Source organism: Mixophyes fleayi, chromosome 2 (genome assembly GCF_038048845.1).
Source record: "Mixophyes fleayi isolate aMixFle1 chromosome 2, aMixFle1.hap1, whole genome shotgun sequence".
Taxonomy (NCBI): Eukaryota; Metazoa; Chordata; class Amphibia; order Anura; family Limnodynastidae; genus Mixophyes; species Mixophyes fleayi.
In genome coordinates this window covers 79,894,471-79,906,395 of record NC_134403.1, presented here as the reverse complement: position 1 = coordinate 79,906,395, position 11,925 = coordinate 79,894,471, and the positions used below count along the sequence as shown (strand labels likewise).

The 11,925-nt window shown below is 41.5% G+C and overlaps 1 long non-coding RNA gene across 2 annotated transcripts; it reads right to left on the bottom strand.

Moving 5' to 3' along the window:
* Positions 1 to 5,010: 5,010 nt before the first annotated feature.
* Positions 5,011 to 11,720, bottom strand: LOC142141175 (uncharacterized). Of its 2 annotated transcripts, XR_012688625.1 has the most exons (3): positions 9,685 to 10,762; positions 7,680 to 9,582; positions 5,011 to 5,812 (listed from the first exon to the last, which is right to left on the bottom strand). It is a non-coding gene; the product is annotated as an uncharacterized LOC142141175 (long non-coding RNA). The 2 variants fall into 2 exon arrangements; XR_012688624.1 differs by having other exon boundaries at positions 7,680 to 11,720.
* Positions 11,721 to 11,925: the final 205 nt, after the last annotated feature.

Sequence of the window (11,925 nt, the reverse complement as noted above, 5' to 3'; positions counted from 1 at the left end):
TTGATATGCAGGGCAGTTCCCCCCCTCCCTATAGGTATGCAGGGCAGTTCCCCCCCCCTCCCTATAGATATGCAGGGCAGTTCCCCCCCCCCCCTCCCTATAGATATGCAGGGCAGTTCCCCCCCCCCCTCCCTATAGATATGCAAGGCAGTTCCCCCCCCTCCCTATAGATATGCAGGGCAGTTCCCCCCCCTCCCTATTGATATGCAGGGCAGTTCCCCCCCCCTCCCTATAGATATGCAGGGCAGTTCCCCCCCTCCCTATAGATATGCAGGGCAGTTCCCCCCCCTCCCTATAGATATGCAGGGCAGTTCCCCCCCTCCCTATAGATATGCAGGGCAGTTCCCCCCCTCCCTATAGATATGCAGGGCAGTTCCCCCCCCCCTCCCTATAGATATGCAGGGCAGTTCCCCCCCCTCCCTATAGATATGCAGGGCAGTTCCCCCCCCTCCCTATAGATATGCAGGGCAGTTCCCCCCCCCTCCCTATAGATATGCAGGGCAGTTCCCCCCCCCTCCCTATAGATATGCGGGGCAGTTCCCCCCCCCTCCCTATAGATATGCGGGGCAGTTCCCCCCTTCACTTACCTGTAGTTGTGCCAGCGTCGCTCCTCTCCTCAGATAAGCAGATAGGAAGTGAAGACGTCCTGCTTCCTGTCTGCTGCACAGCAACAGGTAGCCTGGCGATTGGCTGTGTGTTGCTAACCACTGACCACCATTGCTTTTGATTGTCGAGCCCTCCACCCCCCCGCGGCGACCCCCCCCCTCCCCCACCCCGAAAAAAAAAAATGAATGAAGAAAAAAAAAAAAAATTTTTTTTTTTAAAAATACCCACAGGGCAGCGCCCCCCGGGACCCAGCGCCCCAGGCTGCAGCCTGGTCAGCCTAGTGGTTGATCAGGCCCTGCCCATGATCTTTTCAGCTGATGGATATGACATATGAAGAGCACAGATCTGAAGGCATCCATGTATACGGATCTTGCATCCGGAAGGAACACCTGCTGAAAGATCCAACGCCAGTGTCAACAGATACAGATAAGCATACATTTATATCTTTCTGGTACACATACTTATTGCATATTGTCCTGTGGTGAAAGTTCACACTTTTAAAAGGATATTATACTATTATGTATTTTTTTTCCATTTTCTCTGTGAGAGTACCTGACCTTCCCAGACGTTCCTGAAAGGATATTGACACATAGAAGAATCATCCATAACTTTTCAAATGTCTATTATTATCAACATTCTGGTACATATATTTTTTGAATATATCTATCCAAAGAAGGCGCCTACATCATATCTATTTGTTATATATATATATATATATATATATATATATATATATATATATATATATATATATATACTTTCAATCATGTACAAGGGGCCAAAAAAACAGCAGTGTTCTACAGTGGGGAAGTACTGCATATGACAAAGATGTATAGGAAAAACAGGCAAAGCACTGGTCTTCCAAGGTGCATGTATTATTATTGTTTATTTATATAGTGGCAATCAAATTATACAGCACTGTACAGAGAATATATAGTTATTCACATTGGTCCCTGTCCCCTTATTGGAGCTTAGAGTCTAGAGTCCATTTTGTCAGATGCCAATTAACTTACAAGCAGGGCTCGATTAAGGGCATAGCTGCTTAGTCTACTGAAATTCTGGGAAAGCAGGGCAACCTCTGAATCCTAATCGCCACAATAGTAAAGTCGTGCTTAGGATGCAAATTGCGTGTCATTGTGGCCCTGTCCCCGGTTGTAATTGGCCGGAAATAGTGATTGATGTTTGGGCTTAGGGCTGCTCCGGGAGATCAGGGGAAAGTGGGCGTGTTGGGGGTGGGGCCTGACTGGTCACACCATTTGGCCCCACCCCCAACATGCCCACCTCTCCCTGATCACCTGCAACAGTCCTTGCCAATGTTGGCAAGTATGATTAAGGGTTCATGCCGCCCTAGGCTAATACGCTCATCAGGAGCAGGCTGGGCTGGGGGGGCCGGTCTCATAGTGGCCTACCTTAGGCTGGGTCACTGGCCATCTGCATTTTTTTCCCTTTAAAATAGACTGCTGAATTGAGTGTTGCCCCCCAGGTCAAAATTTACCAGCCCTCCCCCTCCTCATAATGCCCTCTCGCCTTTCACGCCCCGCTAATACGTGGTAGCTAAACACTAATTTGTCCTTTCAAATCTGACTTCTTTCAGCCCCCCACACCCCACCCTCCAGTGTTTATATTCCTGTGTTTTCAAAATTCAGCCACACCTGACTTTTTAAAAGGGTCACGGCAATCTTTGTCACTCATTTTGGTTTAATTAAATCAATTTATACAATATAGCAGAATGGAGGCAAGCACAACAACTAATGTGAGCATATGAAAATGTGATCCTGCAAAATAAATGGAGGAGAAGCTACTGAAAGTACAAAAAAGGGAAAATGACAGCTTTAAATTGTATTTGTTCAGAAAACTAAATCAAACTATGCAGGTTATGAACCAGCACATGCATATTAACACAAGAAGAGCCTTAGGAATGATAGACCATCTCTGTTTATTGAAGAAGAGATAAAAGACTTCCATGTATAGGTGTTGCTACTCCGTGGTTTTCCCAGACAGTTATGAAAACCTTGTGACCATACTTGATGCTCTACCAGAAGACAACCTTACATTACAATTTGTTAAAGGCAAGATTGTAGAAAACAGAAAACGCAGACAATGACCAAGTGCCCCAACCAGAATCAGCAATAAAGACACATGATTAGGCAGAGCCTTAACTGGGGCAAGAAGGAAAACTGCCACCCCCCTAGCCCTCATGAACCTGGAACCTAAAGCATTCATAAACTGCTCCCCACTTCAGCGTTGCGGCCTGGGCAGTCGCCCCTCTCGCACAGTTACACAGCTCTGAGATTAGAGCTCTGAACTATCATCAGCAATGTGAAAAATGTGAATGTTTAACAGGAAGAAATAAAATGGTCACCTAAAGGTTGGCTGCCACGTTTGAAAAGCTTGAATGATTCAGCGGAAGAAGCAAAGTAATCAATAGAAAGCCACAAGTGCTGTAAAAGGGGTGACAGCACTTAAGGTATTGAGGCTGACTTTAATATCAATGTGGGTGCGTCATCAAGCATGACTAAGGATAGTAACCATTTCTTATACCGTCACCAAGGGAAGACAGGAAGAATTACCGTAGTTAATGAATAGTATATTACCCAAGGAAGAACAGGAGAAGGTTACTTTCACTGCCCATGTTCCCCTCCATTAACCAGAAAGACACCAGTAAATAATATATTATAAATACCCGTTGTAGAGAAACTCACAGACCAAGGCAATGTTATGATATTCAAGGTTGATAGTTGCATCATGACAAAAGTGAGTCAGACTTGCAGAAGGAAAAATCACTGATGAATTGTTCTATGTCAGCTGAAGTGCAGAGACTGGGCCAACTCTGTCAAGCAGGATGAACATATGTACTGCATCCACATGTTACACTAACATGCAGGGCCGCCATCAGGGGGGTACGGGAGGTACTGTTGTACCGGGCCTGGGCTCACCAGGGGCCCCTGTACAACAGCGCAACACAAACTTACCTGGGGGCTCGCTGTCTTGCAGCCCGCTGATCTCCGCTACTCTGCGCTGATGTCTTCAGCCTGGCTGTCACCGTGACAACCAGGCACCAGAATGTGATCGCAGGGGTGAAGGAATCATTCCCCTGCGATCATGTGATCTGGCTGTCACAGGCAGATCTGCACATCAACGCAGAGTAGCGGAGATCAGCGGACTGCAAGACAGCGGGCCCCCAGGTAAGTTTGTGCTGCGCTGTTGCTCATCGGGGGGCGCTCTCATCGGGGGGGGGGGGGGCCGTGCTGGGCCCCATGATTTCTGATGGCGGCCCTGCTATCATACCAACCCCAAAGCAATAGTGAAGCTAGCTAAATAGCACTCACTATTGGCATGAAGATTGATCAGTGCAGCCAGATGATAAAATGCATTAGTTGCTAGAAGGGGAAAATAACAAGGAAATATTTTCTGCAAACAAACATTATCAGAGCTGAACAGCATCAGGACTTAATACACTCAGATGTGTGTAGACCATTGACCTTTGAGACCCCAGGAAGAAAGAAGTGTTTTCCCCCCATTCGCAGGTGACCAATCAGGATACACAATAGTCTACCTGCTTTACAGCAAGGATGAAGTACTGTAGTAACTGTTAGAGTATTGTTAGATCTAAAATTCTGACCCAAGTCAGCCTGTGGTGTCAAGTATATCTGGAAGCGCTTCAATCAGCTGGAGAGAATTGACACAGACCAAGTTCTGTATACAAGGAATATTCTCTAGTTTATTGATACAAAGATACAGGTTTTTATAGGCTACTGAATAAATGAATCCTACGTCATATGCACACAATAGTTTATACCACTAGCTTATGAGAAGCGCTACTGATTAACTTTCTCACGTATTCTTGAGGTGTTTACTTTTCTCCCCCTTCTAAGGACAGATGAGCCTATTATTTCTTATCTCAAGGGGAGTTGGAGATATGCTATGTGCAACACCATGGATACAGCTCCCATACTACCAGCTGGATATGAAGCTCATTATTGTTTTCATAACTGGTTACATTCTTCAGGTGTTCCCTATTAGTTCAACTTCAAGGCCATAGGCTCACATATTGCAAAACTGCAAGTTAACAGAAAAATGAATAATCTCTTCTAGCAAATAATATTTCTATACAAGTTACAATAAAATGGCTGAACAAAGGCCTTATGAGGCCTTAACAAAAAATCATATTTAACATTTCCCATCTTTTATTCAATTTTCGACCCTTTCTCCTCCTACCTACCTAATCCTATCTATAGAACCACATTCTTAATAAGCAGGTACTTATACACATGTAGGAGGCCACATGCATAGAGTTGGTCCCCTTAGGAATCTGTCAACTCATCCCCCACTAATAAGCCTGTGATCCTCCCTGTCCTAACTTGATTTATGAGGAGATGCATTTTGGCAAATGTCCATGTCTAGAAAAGATGGTTTCTTAGAAGATGGTTTCTTAAAAGATGGTTTCTTAGTAGGTAGTTAATGAGTCTATAGTAGTTCTGCAGGCCTTGCATGTCCTTTGTTCAATCTTTAGTAGTTTCTTGTTGCAAACTCTGCAGTTCTTTGGCTTTGCTAGTCCAAATAATTCATGACACTCATAGTCTGGTCAGGTTTCAGAAGTAATTTCTGTGATCATCAGAGGTTCGGGATTTTCAGTGGTTCCCTTTTTGGAGAGACAACAATCAAGTGTCAGTAACTTCTTAATCAGCCATATATTTAGTTTCATTATCACCTATACGATCAACAGGATTGCAAAACCATTTGCTACTAATGCCAATATTTCCAATATCCAACATGAATCATTACTGACAACTTTACCAATGAGGTTATGCATCTGCACAAAGACATTTTCAGAGTTTACTCTACTATGAGTGCAAATTGTTGAGCACTCCTTCCCATATGTTTCTCACAGTGGCATAGGCAATATGTCACTTAACTGTCTGTTTCATACTGGGTTAGGGAGGCCTTAATCCCTACTTCAGTCACAATTATTCTGGCAAGACATATCAATACAATGAGACAGTCATTTCTATTTATCAGAACAAGACTCCCCTGATTTGAAGACTTTGCAGTGTTATGCGTGAATCCAGGTGTCTCTTTCCTGTACTTTCACTGCCATGGGAGTCGTCAACAGGACTTGATAAGGACCCTTGTATCTGGGTTCAAGACTTCTCCTGATGTGCTTTCTCACGACCACCCAGCCCCCCAGGGTGCAGTTTATGGGTACCTGTATCAAAATTAGGGTTTGCAATGGAGGAGAATATTTGACCATGTATTTCAGTTAGTTGTTTCTATAATAAGGCAACATAATTCAACAAATCACTATATACATGGTGTAGTTGCTATGGAAAATAACAGCCTGTTCTGTTTGCTGTGCCAAACAATATCTCATATGGTGTTAAACCTGTGTCTTTCCTAGCAGTATTTTTTACTGAGTGCAGGTAAACATGAGATCCATGGCAGACCTGTTTCAGCCATTATTTTCTGCATTTTCAATTTCAGTGTACCATTAAGGCGCTCCATACATCCTGAACTTTGGGATCTGTAGGGGGTGTGATAGTTTCTGGAATCCTTGCCCCGTAAAGTGTATCCCTCTGTCACTTACAATGACCTCTGGTACACCATATCATCAGATTACCTCATTCGCAATTTTCTTGGCTAATGCTTTAGCATTTGCTTTTCTATACAGCCATGTCTCCAGCCAGTGACTAAAGAAGTTGACACAGACAAGCACATTCTCAAAGCCCGAGCATTTGGGAAGTTATAAAGTCTATCTGTATCCTCTTATAGGGATATTATGTCTGGGGTGTGCTTTTCCATAGGACAGACTTACTCGGGTTACTTTGTGCACAGACTAGGCATTCTGCCACTAATGACTGTGCTGCTTGGGCGAACCCTGGTACTATCCATAAGCTGCTAGCGAGTACAACCATAGCATCTTTTCCCAGATGCACTTTCTCGTGTGCTATATTGGCCATAATGGGATAAACTACTTTTGGCAGACACAAACGCTGACCTTTACACCACTCCTTGCACTTCTAGTGCTCCATGTATTGCCCAAGTCTTTTTCTTATTTTCTGTTGCTTGTCTTTCCATAAGTTGGAGTGTGCTCTGGTCAAACAGGGGTCAGGGGGTCACCATGTAAATAGACTCCCCTTGGGGTACTGGGGCTATGGCGGCTTCTCGTGCGGCCTGGTCTATTTCACTTAGCTTCGGGGGTAGTATCTCTGTGTGTGTCTTCACCTTCATCACTGTTTGGAGAACAGCTGGAATGCAGTGAACAGTGCCCTGGTATGTTCATCATATTGACTGGTTTGCTTGCTGAACCCATAAGGTCCCTACTTTTCCATACAGGGCCATAATCATGCGCAATTACAAATGCATAACTTGAATCAGTGTAAATATTTACTCTTTGTCCTTTTGCATATATGCATGCAAGTGTCAGGGCCTTTAGTTCAGCTTCTTGTGCTGACATGTGACTCGGTAGAGTCTGTTGTATCACTATTTCTGTGTGTGTGGTTACAGCACACCCTGTATACGGGACAGGATCTATGTGATAGTGTGAACCATCTACAAAAAGAGTGATGTCTGCATCTGGTAATGGTTTATCTTTAATGTGAGATAAAACCAGAGATTCTTGTTTCATTAGTTCTATGCAATCATGTTCAGAAAAATTTTGTTTGCATTTTTTTTTTTTCCTTTCTTTCTGTTCAAGCTGGAATGGAATTCCCCCAAATCCCTAGGGTAACCCCAATATATACAGGTACTTCTCCCATCTTTTGAAACTTGCTGCAATAAGGCAGCAGGATTCAACATTGTGCACTGCTTAAGTGTAACGTTACTGGGAGTAAGCAGTACTACTTCATTAGGATAGGCTTCAGTAAGGAGCATGTGGAATCCAAGGAAAAGGTTCTTGGTTTCTGAGTTCCACAAAGTTTACACTCATTAGATGGAGTGTACAGTACAACGGTTAAGACAGATGTGGTAACTTTAATTCTTCTGGAAGAGAAACACTTAGCTTAAATAACCTGTTAATAAGCCACATCATCAGTTCTATTAGTGTATATAATAATGTGTTGGGCCACAATACTCACAAACACATTCCTGCATTGGGTGTAAACCCCTGTAGTCATGGGTTGCTCTTTTCTTTATTTGGTTGGGTTAAACTTTCATATTAGAATTTTCTAATTATGTATAATGATCTATACATTACTATGGGCCTGAGTCTGGTTCTTCCAAACTTGGCTTTCCTTTCTAGTCTAGTACACATCTACAGCGCACAGCAAAGGAAAATAACGTGCAATCTATATTCCTCCTGCTAATATCAATGAACTCCCCTCTCTGGTCTCCCTTGGACCTTTAAAAAACTTAAAATACAGTTTACTCAGATTCCCCTTGTCTGAAGGTCTTAACATATATCTGTGAACATGAGAGGCTCTGGGGCCTCTTGTGCTTCCTTTTTTTTTTTTTTTGTCTTCTAATAAAAAAGGAAAGGGAGGAAGAAAATACACAGTGCGCTCGGCAAGTGTTATATGTCACTCATTTCACAATAGGAGGGAATGTCCTTTGTGCTGTATATCTTCATACTTAGTAAATCTGGCCGGTAACAAATGTTTTGCTTGTGCTTGGTTTCTGTCACAACGTACGATACCGTTAAGGTAACTGGGTGTCCTAGCACAATATCTATACTCTTTTCAAGCACTAAAGCAGAGTAGTATGCAAGTGACCTTAGCTTGCGACCATGTATTTGTGTCAGTACTCCTTGTACATGTGCACTGACTTCATAACAAAATAATGTGAAAGGCTTGTCATAATCTGGCAAAGCCAGTGCTGGCGCTGAAGTTATTTCAGCTTAAAATTGGTTAAACATTTGGTTCTGCTCAGAGGAGAGTATAAATGGCTTGCTATGATCCAGAAGTGCTAATGCAGGAGCACATACAATTGCTCTTAAAGTCTTAAATCTTTTTCATTTCTGTAAAAATATAGAATTCCCATCAATGCATTACCATACCCACAATAAAAAGAATTATTTACAGTATATGACAATTATAGCACAGTAAATAAGGGCAGTAAATGTCTTTACAAACACTGATTTACTCAAAACTGTAATGAGGATACAAATAAAAACCTTTTGCTTTCTGCACATACAGAAAAACCACCTAGTTCATGCATTTGCTATGCGAATAGCACATAAACTCTAATATCTCTTTCCAAAACAAGGTAATCATTACTCAGAAGAGTTTACGTTATTTAAATCCTTCATTAGTTTATACTTATGTTTGTTGTGGTGCAAAGATGGTGCATTGGAAGTTAAATCAATGCAATCTGGATTGCCTAATGGGTCTTTGCAGCTGGAGACCTGTGAATAAAAAAAACTTTTGCATAGAGATTAACATTTATTTACTAGGAATTACTGTAACTGTAACATGCGTGTATACTGTTATCAGGTAACCAGTGAACAGCTGCTAAAAGCTTAACTGTGACGCTATGCGTTCCATGCCTTGATTTCCTCAAAGGGGCAGTCCCTAATTTCACAAATAGAGAATGTCAAAGTGACGAGACCTGGGCGAGTGTTCAAAGCCACTCCTTTCTTATCATCTCTTAGTACAGCCCTTTTAAATGACACTAATTAAATTTCCGGGTTTAGAAACATTCAATCTGGAATCTTGGTTCCAAGTATTCAACCATTTTAAAAGCAGCACTGTCTCATAAATCAGAGTACTCTCGTTAGACACAATACATTGTGTCTGTAAATCATTCAACATTTTCTCAACAAAATCTCTCTCCCGTGACCAAATATTCACACATATTTCTAGATTCTGTGATTTTCGTGTTCAAAGTAAAAATATATTCACTTAAGTCTCGCTCACAGACGACATTTTATCTCGTAACATTTCTTTAAAGGCATAACAAACCCTCCTGATTTCTGAGAACATTCATCAGCGCCATTTTAACACAGATAAAAACAGCATGTAAGCTCACTCCCACAATTCTCAACTTCATTAAAGAGAAAGCTATATTTCTGAACTTCAGAAACAAAATTATTTTGTTCAAATACAGAAACGGCTTGTTGGATCCCAGCCAGCTTTGTTCTGACACTAGTACTTATAGTGATAATGTACATTATTTACAATCTTGTCCGTGCAATCGGACCAAACATTTTAAAACTTCTTTTGTATCTTTTTAAAAGCTTATCATTAAGCAATGAATGTACAACTTTTTCAACCTTGAAACATGTCTCTTGTAAAAAACGGACAAGACAGACAAACATTGTGATTTAAAGTAAATCAAACATCTCCCTTATAGAGCACTAAGACAGAGAACAAACAATGTGAATTATCACGGATCTCTCTCACACGCAGTAAGACGGAGACAAAACTCACATACAGAGAAAGAAAACTTAACTGACATCTTCCAGCCTACTGCTGTGGAACTACAAGTCCCAGCATTACACTAAATACAAGTTAGCTTCAACATGTTATCATCAATCAGCACTCCGGACACATTTTTTCAATTTTACATACATTGTCAAAAAACAAAAAACAGTGTGCTTCTTATCTCAACACACTGAAATCATTTACACAGAATAAGGGAGGGGCACATTTCACTTATTCAGCTGCACAGGATCAAACATACATTTATAATATACAACCTACTTGATTCATTATTCAGCTTCCGATGCATTTAGCATATCCACATATATTTCGACTTTTCAGATCTCTTAACTTTCCTGTGCCACCTCAAACAATCTCTTGGGGTTTGATCTCAATACCCCTTTGTTCTTGTCACATTACCACTTGCAACACCTTTGTTTCTCCATCCACACATATCTTTGGCTATCCCCGCTTTCTTGAAAAATTCCCTGCAGACCTTCTACTCCCCCATTTCCTTAAGTCTTTGTGCATCATATCTATGAGGGAGCTGCTGTCATTTGTTTACTATCTATATTACTCGTATTGACAGTATTCTGTTGAGTCCAAATCGGGACTCTTATCTAGTTTCTGTGGGTTGTCCTTGCACTGGACGTCCCGTTCTGTGGACTCCTTGTACTGGATGTCTGTGCTAAATAGCTTCTTTGACAGTATCTGGGACGAAGGTCTTTTGGAAATCTCTCTTACACAATTTGGGCAGATTACAGAATCTCCCTTCTTTGATATACCTCTGGGGATGGTGTCTAAAATGTTCACTCAATGTTCAAAACAATAACTCTCTAAATCCCTCTATTCCATTACATGCTTCTTTGATCAATGTCTTATGTGACTTTTATGCTTTATACATAGGTACAAACACATGCACTCAAAATTCAATCATCTTTCAAAAATCTAATCAACAATACAATTACAGTAAACAAATTGGGTTAATACTGTATTATATTAATCAGATGATACTTGAGACTCACAAATTCGCGTGTCAGGTGCCTCAGACAGACATGAGGTGACCCAGACTAGGAAGACCAACGAGTAGAAATCTACTGACCGCGGATGTTGGGGTTCAATGTGCTGGGAAACCTCCGTTGTCTGTCTTGTAGCCTGCTGGACAGCGAATCTCTGTGGCGACCTCCAAGTTGTTAGATCTAAAATTCTGACCCAAGTCAGCCTGTGGTGTCAAGTATATCTGGAAGCGCTTCAATCAGCTGGAGAGAATTGACACAGACCAAGTTCTGTATACAAGGAATATTCTCTAGTTTATTGATACAAAGATACAGGTTTTTATAGGCTACTGAATAAATGAATCCTACGTCATATGCACACAATAGTTTATACCACTAGCTTATGAGAAGCGCTACTGATTAACTTTCTCACGTATTCTTGAGGTGTTTACTTTTCTCCCCCTTCTAAGGACAGATGAGCCTATTATTTCTTATCTCAAGGGGAGTTGGAGATATGCTATGTGCAACACCATGGATACAGCTCCCATACTACCAGCTGGATATGAAGCTCATTATTGTTTTCATAACTGGTTACATTCTTCAGGTGTTCCCTATTAGTTCAACTTCAAGGCCATAGGCTCACATATTGCAAAACTGCAAGTTAACAGAAAAATGAATAATCTCTTCTAGCAAATAATATTTCTATACAAGTTACAATAAAATGGCTGAACAAAGGCCTTATGAGGCCTTAACAAAAAATCATATTTAACAGTATCTTACTGAGGTGCCAAAGGCAGGGCCATCTTAACAACATTATGGGCCCCCGGGCAAAGCAGCTCACCGGGGCGCCTACATATATAGATATATATATATAGCTATAGATGTATAGAGATAGAGATACATAGATGTACTTGCTCAGTGACCCTTGAAGGTTTTTTTTCCAGGTTTTTTCTTTTGCAGGATTATTTATT